This window comes from Ostrea edulis, chromosome 8, assembly GCF_947568905.1.
Source record: "Ostrea edulis chromosome 8, xbOstEdul1.1, whole genome shotgun sequence".
Taxonomy (NCBI): domain Eukaryota; kingdom Metazoa; phylum Mollusca; class Bivalvia; order Ostreida; family Ostreidae; genus Ostrea; species Ostrea edulis.
In genome coordinates this window covers 11,341,342-11,362,065 of record NC_079171.1, presented here as the reverse complement: position 1 = coordinate 11,362,065, position 20,724 = coordinate 11,341,342, and positions in this window count along the sequence as shown.

Sequence of the window (20,724 nt, the reverse complement as noted above, 5' to 3'; positions counted from 1 at the left end):
CATTGCTTCGTATACACGGACACGGGAACGATGATTGCCGAATATAATCGGGTGGCTGAGACCGACGTCATATACAAAGATGGAAACTGACGTGAGTAACTACACGTGATGTTTGTTTAAAATATTACATCGTTTCATGAATGACAAGAAGTGCTCTAAGTGTAAGGAAGCAATAATTACGCAAATGTGCAGCTCAAATGAAATTTTGATATCGAATTTTCTATAAAATTGGCATGTTAAATTGTTTACAAATCTGACACGTACTCGGTGCCTCTCTTTCGCTTTTTTCTGAACTGTTGACCTCCGAGGTCAATGCACATTGGAAATTACGAGCAGGAATTACTGACAGGATGACAATGATTCATGAATCGACATTTTCTGCTGATTTGACGGGTTTATTGCTTCAGATTCACTTTGATTCTATTAAATTGTATGTATTTAATCAAACATATGTTAAATATTTGTTCTGTTATTTTTCAATTGATTTGCCGTCTGAGTTACAGCTTGTATTGCTTTAACATTCTTCTGTTGTTCGATTAATATATTGTTTCCCCCGTTGAAGCCACCTGTGTAAGTTTGTGTAAGTGATAAAACCTACTTACAATGTACCACGTCTTTCTTTGTTTCACGTTGCTTACTTCAGTTATTCATTGTACCAATAGGAAGAAATGTTCGGTAAAGATCGGTAAGATCACGGTAGTTTTCGGAATATAATGTTTCCAACTTGAAATCCAATCGGACAAAATACAAAGGATTTTATTTTAAATAATAGTTACACAGAACCCCCCCCCCCCTTCAGGAAAGTGACAACAAATTGCACGATTAAAAGTATTTAAAAAAATGATCGATGTGTTAGAAACTATGAAATCGGCTAGAAATATACAATATAGCGACGCAAGGAATGGTCGTTATCGAGTGCTTCAAATAAAGCCGTCGTTTGCCCCGACCAACTGTTTTAGATAACTATAATTATGAATTAAATATATATGTTTGGTTAGTTGCTTGCTTGTATATTATTTTACGTCCCGTTTGAGAATTTTTCACACATTTGTAAGCTGTAATTAATCAATAATGAAATATTGTTATATGGAAGGACGGGTCAGTGGCCTAGAATCCTTTTCAAATTCTATGTTGAACCATTCTTTTCTACTGCAGGAGCAAATAAAGGTGAAATGAAACTAATATTAAGATAATTCATATACATATAATGTGGGAATTACTTGTTTATAAGCCTATCCCTTCTGAGAAGACCTGCTCGTTACATCACATATCATCTTAAAAATTGTGCGCGACACATATTATAGACCAGTTTTATAAAACAGACCTATATTTGACGAAGATCTTTCCCTTTCGACTACACATGAAAAGTGAATAAAACAAACAGTAAGCAGTCTCATATATCCCATTAAAAATACAAAAGTAAGAGTTTGACAAATATTGACCACTGAACGCCTTCTATCTTGTTTTAGAAGATATTTCATCATTTCAGCAGCATTTTTTATGGAACTCATTACCAGATGTTATTAGAAAATGTACAACTAGCACATCTTTTAAATCAGCTTATCTCAAACATTATTTTGATTCTGAATGATACTAATGTGTGTACGGTCTATTTTCATGTAGTTCTTATCTGTATGTATATGCACTGTGATATCTCCAGTTTTGTGATATATTATGTTCTCGATAAGTATATATTTATTGACAGGACCACAATGTAAAGTAGTGTATACATTTAATTGTTCAACCTTGTATGAATAAAGAATGATACCAAACTCATTGTTCAGGTGAAAGGAGTAACCCGTACAGATTTTGACTACGGGATACTCCTCTTACCTGTAAGATATGTATATGACTTTCGGCAGGTGTCACCTATCACGAAGGGATATTTTTTTCCTATTGTTCGCTTGAAATAACTTCTGGTATGTCCAGGGGCCTACATGATGGGTATGAAACATGTTTTTTTTTAACGAGTCTTATGTTAAATGACTTGATCTGTCAACTTTCATGTACATTGCAAACATTCAACTGGTTTAACTGATTGTGCAAACACTTTCAGAGGAAACGTAAAATCGGTGTCTTTGAAATGAAGATTTCAATCTGTGCCTGATTTTCACTGAAAATATTGTAAATGTACAAATCACATAATCTGTTATGAGATTGGTCACTTAGTTATCTTCATTTTTTATTAAATAAACCCTGCAAGACTTTGTTCGATATTTTATAAAACCGAATCACAGCTGTTCACTAACTTTTACTTTTTTTCTGCTACCCTTTAGAAATCTTTTGGTAGAAGAATTAATCGTACGGGTGAGTAGTATAAGATAACTGCAGAATGACGAAGTTGGGGAAGAACATGGACTTCTCACTTCAAGAATAAGTCAAATTGAGACAAATCGCCTCAATTTCAAACTTTAGTGTAAGAAAGATAACTCTAATTTATGTCTGACCGCATAACACGACTTGAAGACATCTAAACCTCGATCAAAAATATCAAATTTGCACAACAGGTGCCCGTTTCATTCATCAATAGTATATCCTATGCACATAGCGATCGGAGCAAGATAACTGACGTAACTGGTGATTTACTTCCCCTTGGGATTATCGTGATTTCTGCCTGTTTCATCAGTGAAATATGAGGCGCGTGTGGTACTTTTTGAATTGAAATAACTTTGTATAAAATCAAGATATTTCCGCAAAAATGATTTCATTAGAAAGAAGAATGACGAAATTTGCAGTTTCAATCACTTATTAATCCTGAATTTATTTATAATTTTTTTTAAATGCTAATTATTTCAAATTTCATATGAGTGAGATCTTTGGTTTTGTGAAAATATTCAATTTCCGGTACTATAATAGAATCTGCATCTGGTCAATTAATTACCCTCAACAGGTTAAACCAAGTTGATACTCACGGATGATTAGTGTTTCAGATAATGGCCCCCTAATCTGTCAGGGGTTGTGCGTATTTTGCCTTTCTTCAAAGCATGGGTAACACATTAAAAAGACTAAATAATGGTTAAAATAAATAAATAAGACTAAAGTCTGAATGGATAATATGACGTTTTTAAACGTGTACACAAATCATAGAGAAATCATCCATGTAACTGTTCATTACAAAAAAATCAAGCTAAAACATTTCCTAAATTTTGGTTCTAAAGAAGATGTAGGTCAAATATCAAGGGCGCTAGGTATAGTGACGTTGAATTGCAAGTGTTAAAACTGCTCAAAACGGTAAGAATATCTAGTGACAAACTTAATATGCAGAACAGAACACATATTTTTGGTCAACGCTTTAAAAGCCGGTAATAGAATTATGGCCTACGCCGTCAGAGCCTTGGTATCCTGCTACGGAGTGGACTGTCGTAAATCGTGCCAGAAATATTACTTTGTGTGTTGAGCCCTTAAAACGAATAATTTGAAATCTTCTAATAAAGACATGTTGATGTTCATATCAGTGACCTTGACGGGCATTTACCATGAATTATCTAAATTTCTCTTTAGGACATAAAATTAAAAATAAAATAAAATTTCTAAACTCTACGCAGAAATACGAAATCTCTTACTTGGGTTAATTTACAATAAGGACATTGAATCAAGAAGTCATAGAGTTATGTATGATGCTTATGGATGTCAAGGAAAGTCCATCTAACAGTTGCGCAAGGCAGGAGGAGGGGGTGTTATTGTTCAATAAGGGTATTATAAAATCGATGTGAAATTTTGATACATTTTTTGGATGTGTTAAGTATTAAAACCGCCGGTGTATGCTATGTAGATGGGTATTTATACAACTACTTACGATTTCTAGCTGTATACGGCAAAAAATACGTTGTTCATACCTAATTAGATGTAATTGAAATTTCGCATTGTGTATTGCGTCGTGTTTCTTGAATGACCTATTAAAACACCGTTTTGTTTTTCAAACCTTTTGTGTTGATATCCAGTGCTGATTTGGAGCCGATGAAAAGGGAAAGGACTGAGAAAAACGGGAAATTGTGAAATTCATGACTTCCTTCAAGGTATCACACCGGTAATTATTTTCACTATATATTACTATAGAGGGGAAAAATCATTAAAAATCAGTTTACAAAATTGATGCCGAATAACGCAGACACGTTCTATGTTACTTATCTCGTCTGCCGACACCAGAAAAACAACACCCTACGCGGCATTTTCGAAAATAAATTACCCACAATCAAGATTACCTTCAAATCCATGTGTTTTTCACATGTGTGTAAACAGCTGTAGTGCACCCCAGGAAGTAGCCTCAGCTACTAACAGCAAATAGTTCCTTTCTATACACTTGGCCATTTCTACAAATTACACAAAATTTCCTAATCAAGGGTACAAAAATTAAGAAAAAAGAAGAAGTGGAAATGAGAAAAATCGCGCAAGGAAAAAAATATTTCTTTAAATATATGGAACTACAATTGACTAAGTTCATTTTGATTGGACAATTACCGGTGTGATACCTATAACTTGTATAGAATAAAACAAATATCATGGACGTGTGCCAATATATCCGAGTGAACTGAAGGACGTTACAAAACTCTAAACACTTTATAGATATTTCGACTGTGTTATTGGTCTCCTTCAGTCGTGTTTATCTGTCATAGCAACGTAACACAAGACTACATACACGAAAGTACTATAACGTCACAGTAAGTATTATGAATATATATATATATATATATATATATATATATATATATATATATATATATATATATATATATATACATATATATATATATATATATATATATCCTTGATTATAGACAACATTTACAGAGACAATTATGTATCTAAAAACTTTAACTACGGTATGCATTTATGTGTGGGAATAAGTAAACTGAGATTTTTATTTAGAAATATTCTGGCATTATCTGATACATTTCTTTTGTGACGTTCCAGTTGAAATAAATACAATTATCAACGCACCCCCCTATCGGAACAACTCAGTATCAAGAATTAGGTCTAGACATAGGTTTTAAGAGGTTGAAATTAAAAACATTTCTCTTGAATATGATGCAAGTACTTGAACATTCATACACATTAAACTTGAGTAGAAACAAAAACCGGGCAGTAGTTTGCTATAATACTTAATATGGTGTTGTTGCTCAGCAGCCAAACATATTTGAATTATTTTAGATTAACAGTGTTGATCTTTGTATTGGTGTTGCACTATTTATTCTGTGTAGTGGGAAATAATGGCAACATATCTTATAATTAGAAAATTATAAATATGTAATTAAGTACGAAATTTGCACTTGATGACATTTGACCTTACTTGAAGATGTTAGCTGTTATTAGTTAGTTCTTAAAATAGTTTCGTTAAAAATCCTCTTAAAATGATTTAGATCTATATTACAATTATATTTTAACACATATTGACATTTACTAAGTATAAGTCTATGTATTTCTTTGAATTCTGTGGATGGGTGAATACAAGGCAATTTATGGTCAAACTTTTACTCTTGGTGTTCTTACCTAGCGACAAAACATGGTTAATGGGATTGTGATGTTTTTGTCGTATCGTAAAAATCTCATCAGCTCATATATATATATATATATATATATATATATATATATATCAGACAAAATCGATTGAAAACAAATGTGCAGCTTTATGTAATATGACCTTTTTGTGGTCATACGGTATCATTACAAACTTTGAAAAAATGTTCTTTGTCAAATTCCTTACAAAATTATATTTTATTATATGTTACATGCCCATCACAGAGTGGGGATCGTATAAATTTCAATTGATTTAAAGAATCGTGTTATTTGTACCTTAAAATCTCTAAAAATATGCCGGTAGAGAAAGACTTAAAATGAAGTAATAAAATACAATTGAGATCATTTCAAATCGTTCTGGAAGGCAATTAATTGTTTTAGAATATTTTATAGAATAATCATTAGATATCATTTATTGTCCCGGGATGCTTCAAAACACGATTAATTGATCTTGTTTAAAATTCATTCATATGAAATGTATCATTATGAAAAAAAAATGTTGTCTTTTATTATGCTATACGATATTCACTCAGATATTCCAATAATGGTTGGGTAAAAGATTAGAACCCCTGAATTGTTAATAATTCCAATGTTATTTATTACAATTGTTTTGATTGGACAAAAATAAAGCTGAACAAGAGTTTACACATCAATAAATCCGAAAACGCAATGTATTCATACACGCATGAAAACAAATAACATAGTGCAGAGAAACTATTTAAAGTTTTCCAATTGTTAATAAAGTGAATAAATTGAAATTATAACAATTAAACATTCTTTTTGAAGAATTTATCGATGTGTAAACCCCGGACGTTTCACTCACAAACTTAACATAAAAGTGCTTCGCACTTTTAGTCAGTTTTTGAGTAAAATGTCCGGAGTTTACACATCGATAAATTCTTCAAAAAGAATGTTTAATCCTATAATGAACTCCAATCAAAGAATGAATGGACTACTTTGAAGTCCCTTTAAAAGTGAACAGGAACGATACTGAGATGACAGATTTCATATTTCCATTATATATTGATATTAGTTAGTGATTAAAAGAAGGAGAATAATTCAGTAACTACAGACTACTCGCAGTTGTGGAATAACCCTTTTATCTCGACGTTTCGTTCAGTTTCGCTAAATACTAGTATCCAATTAGGTATTGGTATTTAGTGGACTGGAACGGAATAAGAAAATGCTAGAAACTATTTTAATTTGTTAGTAACCTCGCAAATTTACAATCTATTTCTGGTGAGGTTTTTACTCACCACTGTCATTGATGTAGAACATTGTACACTGATCACGATTTTGTTTTTAATTAACAACAATATTTGTTTTCAGAATGATCAACTAATAAATCAAAGAAAAAATAAAGCCTCAACAGAAAGAGGGGACACAATGTATCGATAATTTACTATACACAATTTACCAACCCCCCCCCCCCCCCCTTTCAAAAGAGAGAGAATTCAATGGCTTAAGATATGATTGAAAAACGAATGAGAATAATCAAATAGCAATAGATTACTTGTTGTAGGTGTAGAATAGCGCTCTGATTTCAATATTTTCGTTCTGTTCCGCTTAATACTAATATATACACGTATTGGTATGTAGCAAAGCAAAAAGGAACCCAATAATATTGCAATGATTTCTAGTTATTTGTTAACCGCACAAATCCCCTGTCCCGTTTCCGGGCGCGTTTTATTTGCCGCTGTCATTTTAGCAATTAATTCTACAGTGATTGTGATTTTTTCATTGACAGTTCCGCTTCCTTTCAGAGTGATCTAATAAACCGACGAAAAACAAAGAATGAACAGACAACAGCGAAAAACAAGGTGAAATTAACCTACAACAGCGTGATCATAACAATATCAAAGAAACACAAGTATTCAATATCTTATACTGAAACAGGGATTTGGTTTTAAATTTGTAAGCAAAAGTCATAGATACCGTAATGCATGGATGGGAATAGTTACCAAACCCATAACTATTTGTAAAATAATTCTTCGGATTTTCAAACGAAAATGTGAGGTGAGAGGGTGAAAATATTCTACAAATATTATTTTTCATTTTTGAGATAACATTATGATGCGAGCGAATACAAGAAATAAATATATTTTTATTTTCACTAAGTAAGATTTCAAATAGTGAGAGCTTTAAGATAAATCTCTAAAATTAACAGATATTATTTATTTACCACGTGCACTTAATATTAGTGCTTCAAAAAGTTCATAGGCCTTCAATTCGATTGCAATATGAGGAACAACTTCCAATCCAGTCTTTGAAGTATCGAACATCTGAAGACATACATTGTGAGAAACTAATACCACATTACACTGTTAGGTAGTCATGGGCATTCAGGGGAAATATTGATCGATAATTGGATTAATCGGAGGCACTTTTTCGATTGATTAATTGACAAATAAGCGAACTTCATTCATTTCAAATTTATGACATGGATATATCACATTCACTTGATTTTTAACTCTAAATTTTATTTCAATCAAAATAAAACCATCAGGAATCAGATGATAATAATCCCATGCTTTTAATCTCGGTTTTGTTTTCACGAAATGGGGATAAATATCTCGACTTTTGCTGTTCTTATGGGATCCGGGTGAGAATAGGGCCTCAGCGCCCCCTTGTTCTACAAGCTTGCTTTATTTTGTAAGAGGCAAAATACGAGGTCCCTTGTCACAAATCTATATCTGAAAATTCAAGATACCGAAATTCCTCGATCAAGATTTCAGCAAAATAGTAATACATTTAAAGTAATTCCACCCTCCTGTGATGTCATCAGATTTTGCAAAATCAATGATTTATTTAGATTTATGCGTGATAGGAACATAAATTTTGTTGGAGTCTTTTCCGATAGTATTGTATAAAATCTTGTTAAAAATAAACTATTTTAGAAGTGTAAGTTATAGATGAATAATCTATGATACGTTTCAAAATATTGAATCCAAGGGCAATAACTCTGTTTCTATTGATTTCTTTATCAAGATTATTCTGCGATATATTTCCTTTATTTTTTACAGACATTTGGTATATTTTCGTGAAGATACAGTTTCATGAAATTGTTATGAATGCTACCATATCGTCATAACCACTTTGTATGAAATTTTGATAACGCTGTTTAAGGAAAATTGCAATTTTCTGACAGTGATATACGATTCTGTTTATGTACGTCTCGTATCTTAAAAAATGTGATGACATATGTAGTTTATTTGATAATTTGTTAGTTTTAACTCTAATGAATGGAAATAAATACATTTTTCAAACTTGTATCAGATAAAACTGCGAGTATGGAGTTACCTTAAGTGGTTTTGATTAAACTGATTCTTGATTGATGTTGTGGTAATCACCCCCTCGGCATCGAGTGAACATATATTGAATCGACTTATGAATGAAAGTTATTACTGTTAATAGACAAAACGTCGTCGATATATTTAAATGAGGACATGAAGTCCACAGAAAGATAGTTTTTCTTCTCACGTACAAGATTTTGTTGCACTGGAAAATAACTATTTTTTCTCGTTGTGTGAAAAATGGAAATAAAGTCATATTCTATCCCGTGGTTTTTGGAGTTTTCATTTAGAAATTTATTTAAATCATATTTTATAAAGATATTTCTGGAAAATGAAAACAGGACCGGCATCAGTCTTACCAGTGACATATAAAATTCCCACGAGTCAGCTTTGTTTCAACTTTGTAGCTGCACAACCAATACCATAGTATATTCATTTGGTATGTAAAACAGTATACAGGGTAAGATTCTGACACCCAGAGGCGGAGGGGGGGGGGGGGCGTTAATCCGTTATTGAGAATTTTTTTGGATTCTAGAATTTAAGATTTAAAGAACTTCCTATGAATTTTGATTAATCTAATATATCTCTAATCCAGATAGTCAAACATCCATTTTAGGTCTATACATACATATTGTTTGCCCAACTATCTATGTTGCATTGCTTGTAGAGATTATGAGATTGTTCACCGTTTGTTATCTTCACCTCTCATACGTGTGTGTCATTAGCCTGTTTCGATTTAAAAGCTAACCATAAGCAACACTGGTTTTTGCGTATCGAATCAGTTGAGAGATATAGACAACACCCGAAGGTGATAATAGAAGTATTGCTACATACTCCTAAATATGTGAGGTTGACGATGGAGAAGCCGAAATCATCCCGTTTGTCATAACGTTGAGTTGTTAGTTTGTCGTTAATGTCTTCAATAAAATATCTAAGTATGAAGCAGCAGTGAACGACTCTGTGGTGTTTATTTTTTTTATTTCGAGCTCACAGGGATATATCGAATCGACATATATTGAATCGACATATGAATGATAGTTATTACTGTTAATAGACAAAACGTCGTCGATATATTTAAATGAGGACATGACGGCCACAGAGAGATAGTTTTTCTTCTCACGTAGAAGATTTGGAATAAATTATGTTCCATACGAATATAAAATTAGGTCAGCTAACAAAGGAGCACAATTCGTGATCATGGGAATTCCAATTGATCGTTGGAAGACCTGATCACCAAAGACCACGAAGATATTGCTGATGAGGAACTCTAGGATATTTTTTATTCCAACTTCAGAGTACTTGTGCGTGGAATCAGAGTGGTGTTTAACAAAGTAATTTTTTGGTTGACTGATCACTAGATATTTTCGTTTTCGGTTTTTGTTGAAGAAGCGAAATATAAATATAAATATAAAAGCTAATATGAAATTACTTATACCAAAATTGGTTTGACTTTACATCTAACATGTTCATTAAATGCGTATTGAAATTGGCTAATAAGTAATGAAAAGCGAAATTAACGAACAGTGATCATGCCAAGCTTGAACAAAATCTTTGTTTGCTGTTGCAGACCCACATTTTTTGGAGTGGGTAGGTAGGTAGGATACATTATTTTTTTTAAAAAACATAAATGATATTTAACTTGAGTGTTAGTTTTTATCGGATTTTGAGTCAAAGATGTTTTTCCCCTATTTAAGGTGGGTATTTACTCCTGTATTTTGGGGGTTTAGGTGGCATTTTTATCACAGACACTTCTGAAGTTGTGTACCCCTTTGTACATTTTTATGAAATTCATTCAAAACAGTTATTTGTTGTTATCTTAATTAAAACAACAAAATATTTTTGGAATTGCATTTATTCGTTGGGAAACATGTCAATAACTAAAACACATGTCGTTTTTAATATGTGCATCAAGTTTTAGAATGCTATGTGCAAAATCATTAAATTAGCTTTATTCTCCAAAATGTTAAAAAACAGACAAATATGGACGCATTTTCCTTATTGCATGGTTTACATATCATTTTTTCTGTTTATATTAGTAGATATATATCTGTTATAATTATTTATGAAAAAATATCCATATCTTTCCTTAATAATTTCAAATATATAGCTTCCAGAGTATATATACCCCCATAAAAAAACGAAGTCTGGCACCATACAGTTGATCTAAATTTAAATTTAATGTAATTTCATGAAAAGACTCAGATAATGATTCCTTATCACCTTGGTAAAATATTTGTCAAAATTAAAGGAAATATATCGCATAATGGACTTGATAAATAATTTAATGAAATCAGAGTTATTGTCCTTGGATTCAATATTTTGAAACATATTATTGACTTTTCAAATATAACTAAGACTTTCAAAATATTTTATGGCTAACAAGATTTTTTACAATAACTCTTGATGGAAAACACTATTTTTTACAATAACTCTTGAAAAAGGCTCCAAAAAAATTGATGTTCCTGTCATTAAATCATTGACTTTGCAAAATCCTATGACGTCACAGGAGTGTGGAACTACGTTAAACAATTCTGACACACAGGCCGAGCAATTTTAAAATATTTTGCAAGTTCTCTGTCCGTTTAAACATCATCTTCACCACAGTAACAACATATATCTTTCCTTGTTTGTGCCGAAGGGTAATAATCATATTCAACACGGATGTCAAAATCCATCTGCATTCGTTTGAAGACAACTCCATGAAGAGCACCACCTTTCAAAATATGATAAATGATCATTTACCATTTAAGAAGAATGCTATGTATGAAATAAAGAAATAATAACATTAAAGAATTGAAACCATCTTAACAGCCGTTTTCTGTGAGCATCAACATTTTCAATAAAGGGATGTATAGGTGCCCTCACTGATGTTGCTGATATTTGGCATATACTGATTAATTAAGACCTTCTCATAGAATCTGGTAACAAACTTCGTAATTGAGGTACCGTTGCCATGGTAACAAGACCATCTTGAAAATAGCTCCCAAGATGTTTTTGATTCAACGAAAATTGATTTATTTTACTGATGCACATATTCCTCTATGGCTTGTTTAAAGATTAGGTTAAGCATAACAAGTACACAATAAAACATCAATAAATCAATATTGGATTTCCTATTGTTCCTGAAGCTGAAAAATGTTTTGGCATTTTGACTATTTGAAAAAAGAATCAATTTTAAGCAATTTTATTATATCATTTACAGAAAAACACAACAACATAAATCCATTATAATTATATATAATTTAATTCATCCCTCTATGTGTAAAATATAACAACATAACCGATGTCATATTTTGCTAATTAAAATTATATATCTTCAAAAATTTGTTGCCATAATTAAATATGATATTTACAGAGCCAATTGAATATCCAAAAGCTCTAAATATACATTAATGTTTGAGGATAAGTAAATTATGTTTTTGTCCAGATTGTTTGCTATTACCTTATTTAAATCCATTTGAGAATATTGTTATTTAGTGTTTAAAGACCGCTATACTGTGCCGTTAGCGAAAACTTTATCATGAAAATATCAAACGCAATGCAGAGCATTTCAAATCGTTCCAGAAGGCTAATTATCGTTTTAAACTAATCATGTGATATTGATTGCTCCTAGATGCTTGGAAACACGATCAATTGATCTCATTTGGAATGCATCTTTATAAAATGTTGCATTTTTTTTAAATATTGACATTTAGTATGTTATGTAATATTAAGTCATAGATTCCAAGAATTGCTTGGTAGAAATTAGAACTTCTGAATTGTTAATGAACCCCAATCAAAAAATGAATGGACTAGTTTGAAGTCCCTTTAAAAGTGAGGAAGAACGACACTTGGATGACAAATTTTGTATTATCATTACATATTGATATTAGTTAGTGTTTCCTCTCCTGACAGTCCCACGATACTCCGAATATAATTCCCGAAACTAAGTAGATACATCACCTGCTCTTATTCTATTATCTATATGTCAGTTAAATATATTTTAATCACTGCAATTCGCTGTATGGAACAGCAAAAAAAAAAAAAAAAACATTTCTAATTATCACAGCCTAATTCATCTCTTGCATATGAGATGTGATATTTAATATTCACCACCGCTACTGGCATATTCTTAAATCATACCCAAGTGTTTCTTTTGCATTTCGAATCCAGTATTGGTACTTTACTTGGTAAGTCATAAACTATATACCAAAAAAAAAAAAAAAAAACCAAGAAAACACATATGACTAACTCGGTGTCTTTTTTTCTCTTTATGCAATTTCAACATAAAATAATCTCCGTATTTGGATTGAAAATGGTTAACCAAGTTGTAATCCAAATGGGGGGTCAACTCTTAAGACGTGTTGTGACATTTGAATTCTACCCAACACTAGCCCTCCCTGCTACAAAGATTAGTGTGGTAGTATTATAGCTGTCTTAAAGTGATGCTGCGCATGTGTTCGTTTTAAAACGATATATGTGGGTAGCAGTGGTATTATACATATGAGAAAAAAGAGGTTAGGGATATTCAGAACTCTTACTAGGCACCTACTCGGGTAAGAATCAAATCCATCCCTTATGATCTCTGTGTACTATTTCGGTTCATATATGTAAAATTCAAACAGGTATCAAAACTTTGATTTGAGAGATAATGACACCGTTCTGTCAATTATATCACGTGCGCGAAATGGATTCAAAGGTTTCAGTTTACAGGCGAACAAATAAATCGAGCTGGAAAACTATTAGGACCAAGAGTACGGGAGCGGTATGTAACAAACCTGCTACAAACTTATTTAAAGTGTTCTCTGAAGTCATGCCGTGACAAACTTTACTGAACGTAGTCAAGCTTGACATACTTTATTTTGCATCGTATTGATAAAGGACTCAGGTTATAGATAAGACCTAAGGTGAATAGTTAAACCAACATATGTATTTGTGAAATATTTCGTTACAATTGTCTCAACTCAATAACTTCCCCTTTTTATAAATATCAACGAAAATTAGAAAAATGTTCAGAATCACAATTCTTGCAATATACACAACTCCAGGTTGTTTACAAAAGTATTAGTTATAAATGTATAGGGAGTGTTAAAAGAATAAAGCATGCAGTAATTTTGCAATATTTTCTCAAAGGCCAGTGAGTTCAACATTCTGGAGTTTTCTCAGAAATTGTTTAATATCATTTTTCCCCACACACACTTTCAGGGTGATCAACTGATAAACAGAAAAACTAGATGGCTTCAACGGAAACCAGGGGAAACAATGTGACATTGATTTACAAAAAACACATCTCTAAAACAAAAAGAAAAAAGAGATTTGGTGGCTTACGATATGATTAAAAGAATGAGAATAATTCAGTAACAGACTACTCGCAGGTGTGGAATAACCCTTTATCTCGATGTTTCGTTCAGTTCCGCTAAATACTAGTATCCAATTAGATATTGGTATTTAGCGGAATGGAACGGATTAAGACAATCCTAGAAATTATTTTAACTTGTTAGTAACCTCGCAAATTTACAAACTATTTCTGGTGGGTTTTTTAGTCACCACTATCATTGATGCAGAAAATTGTACACTGACCACGATTTTGTTTTTAATTAACAACTCTTATTTTAAGAATGGCCAAGTAATAAATCAAAGAAAAAAGAAAGCCTCAACAGAAAGAGGGGGACATAATGTATCGATAATATACAATACAAAAATTGCAAAAAAAAATCCCCCTTCAAAAGAGAGAGACTTCGATGTCTTCAGATACGATTGAAATAGAATGAGAATAATTAGAAAGCAACAGACTACTTCCAGGTGTAGAATAACGATTGTATTTCAATGTTTCATTCTGTCTGCTTAATACTAATATATACACGAACTGGTATTTAGCAAAACAGAAAGGAACCATATAATATTGAAATGATTTCAAGTTATTAGTAACCGCATAAATCACCCCTCCCGTTTTCGTGAGCGTTTTATTTCCCACTATCATTTATGTAATGAATTTTACACTGATCGCGATTTTTTTTTTCATTGACAGCTCCGCTTACTTTCAGAATGATCAACTAATAAACCGACGAAAAATAAAGATGGAACAGAAACAGAGAAAAACAAGGTGGCATTAACCTACAACAGCGTGAGTATAACAGAAGCATTCAATATCCTATACTAAAACAGGGATTTTGTTTTAAATTTGCAAGCAAAAGTCATAGATACCGTTAGGCATGAATGGAAATAGTTACCAAACCCATAACAATTTGTAAAATAAATCTTCGGATTTTCAAACAAAAAATGTGGGGTGAGAGGGTGAAATTAGTCTACAAATATTACTTTTCATTTTTGAGATAAAATTATGAGGCGAGCGAATACAAGAAATTAAAAAAAATTTAATTTGACTACGTAAGATTTCAAATAGTGAGAGGTTTAAAATAAATCTCTAAAATTAAAATCATCAGATATCATTTATTTACCACATGCACTTAATATTAGTGCTTCAAAAAGTCCATAGGCCTTCAATTCGATTGCAATATGAGGAACAATTTCCAACCCAGTCTCTGAAGTATCGAACATCTGAAGACAGACATTGTGAGAAACTAGTACCACATTACACTGTTAGGTAGTGATGGACATTCAGGGGAAATATTGATCGATAATTGGATTAATTGGAGGCACCTTTTCGATTGATTAATTGACAAATAAGCGAACTTTATTCATTTCAAATTTATGGCATGGATATATCACATTCACTTGATTTTTAACTCTAAATTTTATTGCAATCAGAATAAAATCATCAGAAATCAGATGTTAATAATCCCATACGCTCGATTGCGGTTTTGTTTTCACAGAATAGGGATAGGTATCTCGACTTTTGTTGTTCTTATGTGATCCGGGCTAGAATAGGGCCTAAGAGCCCCTTGCTCTACAATCTTGCTTTATTTTGTAAGAGGCAAAATAGGAGGCCCCTTGTCACAAATCTATATCTCAGAATTCAAGATACCGAAATTCCTCGATCAAGATTTCAGCAATATACTCGTACATTTACGTGGGTTTGATTAAACTGATTCTTGATTGATGTTGTGGTAATCACCCCCTCATTATCTGCATCGAGTGAATATTATTGCACTGGAAGATAACTATTTTTTCTCGTTGTGTGTAAAATGGAAACAAAGTAATATTCTATTCCGTGGTTTTGGCTGTGTCATTTAAAAATTTATTTAAATCTTATTTCATAAAGATATTTCTTGAAAATGAAAACAGAACCGGCATCAGTCTTACCAGTGACATATAACAGTCCCACGAGTCATCTTTGTTTCCACTTTGTAACTGCACTACTAATACTATGGTATATTCATTTGGTATGTAAAACAGTATACGGGTTAATATTCTGGAACCCAGAGGGGGAAGGGGGTGGGGGGAATCCGTTACTGAGATATTTTATGGATTCTAGAATTTAAGATTTAAAGAACTTCCTATGTATTTTAATATATCTCTAATCCAGATAGTCAAACATCCATTTTAGGTCTATACATACATATTGTTTGCCCAACTATCTATGTTGCATTACTTGTAGAGATTATGAGATTGTTCACCGTTTGTTGTCTCACCTCTCATACGTGTGTGTCATTAGCCTGTTTCGATTTAAAAAATGACCATAAGCAAAACTGGCTCTTGCGTATAGAATCAGTTGAGAGATATAGACAACACCCGCAGGTGATAATAGAATTATTGCTACATACTCGTAAATATGGGAGGTTGACGATGGAGAAGTCGAAATCATCCCGTTTGTCATAAAGTTCAGTTGTTAGTTTGCCGTTAACGTCTTCAATAAAATATCTAAGTATGAAGCAGAAGAAGACGACTATGTGGTGTGTTTTTTTTTTTATTTCGAGCTAACAGGGATATATCGAATTAGCATATATTGAATCGACATATGAATGAAAGTTATCACTGATAATAGAGAACACATCGTCGATATATTTAAATGAGGACATGAAGGCCACAGAGAGATAATTTTTCTTCTCACGTAGAAGATTTGGAATAAATTCTGTTCCATACGAATATAAAAACAGGTCAGCTAGCAAAGGAGCATAATTCGTGCCCATGGGATTTCCAATTCATTGTTGGAAGACCTGGTCACCAAAGAACACGAATATATTGCCAATGAGGAACTCTAGCATACTTTTTATTCCAACTTCAGCGTACTTGTGCGTGAAATCAGAGTGGTGTTTAACAAAGTAATTTTTTGGATGACTGATCACTAAATACGAATATTTCCGTTTTCTGTTTTTGTTGAAAAAGCAAAATATAAATATAAATATAAAAGCTAATATGAAATCACCTATACCAAAATTGATTTGACTTTACATCTAACATGTTCATTAAATGCGTATTGTAATTACCTAATAAGTAATGAAAGGCGAAATTAACAAACAGTGATGATCACTGTTCGTTAGTTTCGCCCTTCATTAAAACCTTATCTGTTTGCAGTTGCAGACCCATCTGTTTTGGAATTGGTAGGTAGGTAGGATACATTATTTTTTAAAAACATTAATAACAATTAACTTGAATGTCAGTTTTATTAGATTTTGAGTCAAAGGTGTTTTTCCCATATTTAAACAATTCTGACACACTGGCCGAACAATTTTAAAGGACTTTGCAAGTTCTCTGTCTGTTTAAACATTATCGTCACTACAGTAACAACATATGTCTTTTCTTGTTTGTGCCGAAGGGTAATAGTCACATTCAACAGGGATGTCAAAATTCATCTGCATTCGTTCGAAGTCAACTCCATGAAGAGCACCACCTTTCAAACTATGATAAATGATCATATACCATTTAAGAAAAATGCTATGTATGAAATAAAGAAATAATAACATTAAAGAATTGAAACCATCTTAACAGCCGTTTTCTGTGAGCATCAACAATTTCAATATAAGGATGGATAGGTGCCCTCACTGATGTTGCTGAAAGTTGGCATATAGTGATTATTTAATACCCTCTCATAGAATCTGGTACCAAACTTCGTAATTGAGGTTCCGTTGCCATCGTAACAAGAACATCTTGAAAATAGCTCCCAAGATGTTTTTGATTAAACAAACACAAATTAATTTTACTGGTGCACAGATGCCTCTATTGCTTGTTTAAAGATTAGGTTAAGCATAGCAAGTACACAATAAAACATCAATAAATCAATATTGGATTTCCTATTGTTCCTGAAGCTGAGAAATGTTTTTGGCATTTTGACTACTTTTGAAAAAAATCAATCTTAACCGATTTTATGATATTATTTACAGGAAAACACAACAACGTACATCTATTAAAAGTATATGTGATTTAATTCATCCCTTTATGTGTAAAATATAACAAAATAACCAATGTCTTATTTTGCTAATTAAAATTATATATCTTCAAAAATTGGTGGCCATTATTAAATATGATATTTAAAGAGACAATTGAGTATCCAAAAGCTCTAAATATACATTAATGCTTGAGGATAAGTAAACTGTGTTTTTGTCCAGATTATTTGGTATTACCTTATTTAAATCCATTTGAGAATATTGTTATTTGGTGTTTAAAGACCGATATACTGTGCCGTTAGCGAAAAAGGTTATAATGAAGATATAAAACGCAATGCAGAGCATTTCAAATCGTTCCTGAAGGCTAATTATCGTTTTAAACTAATCATGTGATATTGATTGTTCTTAGATGCTTGGAAACACGATCAATTGATCTCATTTGGAATGCATCTTTATAAAATGTTGCATTTTTCTTTTAAATGTTGACTTTTAGTATGTTATATAATATTCAGTCAATGATTTCAAGAACGGTTAGGTAGAAATTAGAACCTCTGAATTTTTCATGAACACCAATCAAAGAATGGATGGACCAGTTTGAAGTCCCTTAAAACGTGAGGAGGAACGACACTGAGATGACATATTCCGTATTACCATTATACATTGATTTTAGTTAGTGTTTCCTCTCCTGACAGTCCCACGATACCGCGAACATGATTCCTGAAACTGTATAGATACATCACCTGCCCTCATTCTTTTATCTATATGTCAGCTAAATATATTTTATTAACTTCAATTTGCTGTATGGAACCGGGAAAACCCGTCTATAATCACCACATACACATTCGTCTTTTGAATAATAGATGTAACATTTAGGATGATTGGTTGATTAATTGATGATTTCCGCCACTCTCAACAATTTTTCAGTTATCTGGTAACATGTAGGGATTAACCAATGTTATTTGGTTGGTTCTATATTAAAGCCATATTTTTTCATGCATTTCGGATTTACCATTGTTATTTGCTTGCGCAAAAAATTATATGTCTTGCGAAATGCATATAACTAAATAAGTGTCTCTTTTCTCTCTCGATGACATTTCAATATGAAATGATATATGAGGAGACATTATTTGTCGAAATGCGCATCTGGTGCATTAAAATTGGTACCGTATAAGTTTTACATTAAGACCCCTGGGTCGAGACCTCTGCTGATGGACTGCTAGTCCCTGGGGAATGCTACAGTCCAGTAGCTAAGTACTTCATTACTAGTTTGAAAATACGAATGTATGTTTAATTGCTGTGATACAATTTATAAATTCATTTTAGAATTAAGGATTATGTCCCGCATGCATAGCTCTGATCCCCAGATGAATTTGAGTCCAGTCTTTAGAACTCTGTTTTTCATTTTAGTTCTTACACGTTTATTGTTATTTCTGATTCCCAAAATTTCGGTCGAGCATTACTGAAGAGACATTATTTGCCGAAATGTGCATCAGGTGCATCAAAATTGGCACCGTTTAAGTTTTACATCCTGCTTTTTTTAAATAAAAAAGTATGAACAACAAAGTCGAAACACCCCTCGTACCAATGCTTTCGTCTTCACAGAGCCTCGGTGATTCGTGTCCACCGAGTCTTTGAATACATAAGGGGACTTTGTTCCGTACTCATCTTAGAATGAGTATACCTGAGTTGTAATCCAACAGAGAGAGGTTCAATTCTGATGACCTATTGTGACATGTATTAATTTTATGCAGCCTTTGAACACGAGGGGGCATATTTTTGCTTTTTCGGTCAATCGGACTGTAGAACAAGTCCTAACGTATTGATAAGTATCAACTCCATATCATTAATGATAATAATAATAACCTTCATTTATTAATACGTAGCCGCTCCATATCTTGAAAATCCTTTTATTGACAGACATCAAACTTGGAACATTATTATATCTTAGGAAATAGTTTACGGCTATTAATCTTCCGGTCACAGGGTCAAAGAGCAAGAGTCAATCGACTCTGGGCATAAGAAGATAGTGGGTGCTCAATGTGCTGGATTACTTTGGCATATCTATGAATTTTATGATACAAATGTAATTGAAAGGTGGATCTAAGGAACAGTGATCCGTCTAATAACTTCCATAAGAAATACAAAAACAGAGTCGGTCAAACACAGACCCCTGGATGTACGAGATATGGAATCAGGTGCCTTGGGTGAGCAATTATCCCCTGCTTATCGGCTACACTCACCTTTTCAATTTTGCACCATAAGGAGGACATACAAATGTACATTTTTTAAAAACATTTCTTGATTTTAGGAAGATGTTAGGATTGTATGCAGCCAAGAAGAATCGATATTTTGTTTTAAAGTGAATACAAACTGGCTCTGTTTGTTAACTCATTCTCCTCTCCTCTTTCTTCTTCTTCTTTGTAATCTTCTACTTCGTCTTCTACTTCGTCTTCTACTTGTTCTATTGTGTATTTTTTTAAATCATTATAATCACAGTATTTGTTATTGTTGTTTTGGTTGGTATTGATTGGTTTTGTTGCTATTGAAATATTTATATTTGTTGTTGTTTGTGGTGGTGGTGGTGGTGCCATTGTTATCTGTACATTGTTTTTTATCTTCCAGACCTCCAGAGAGAGAGAGAGAGAGAGAGAGAG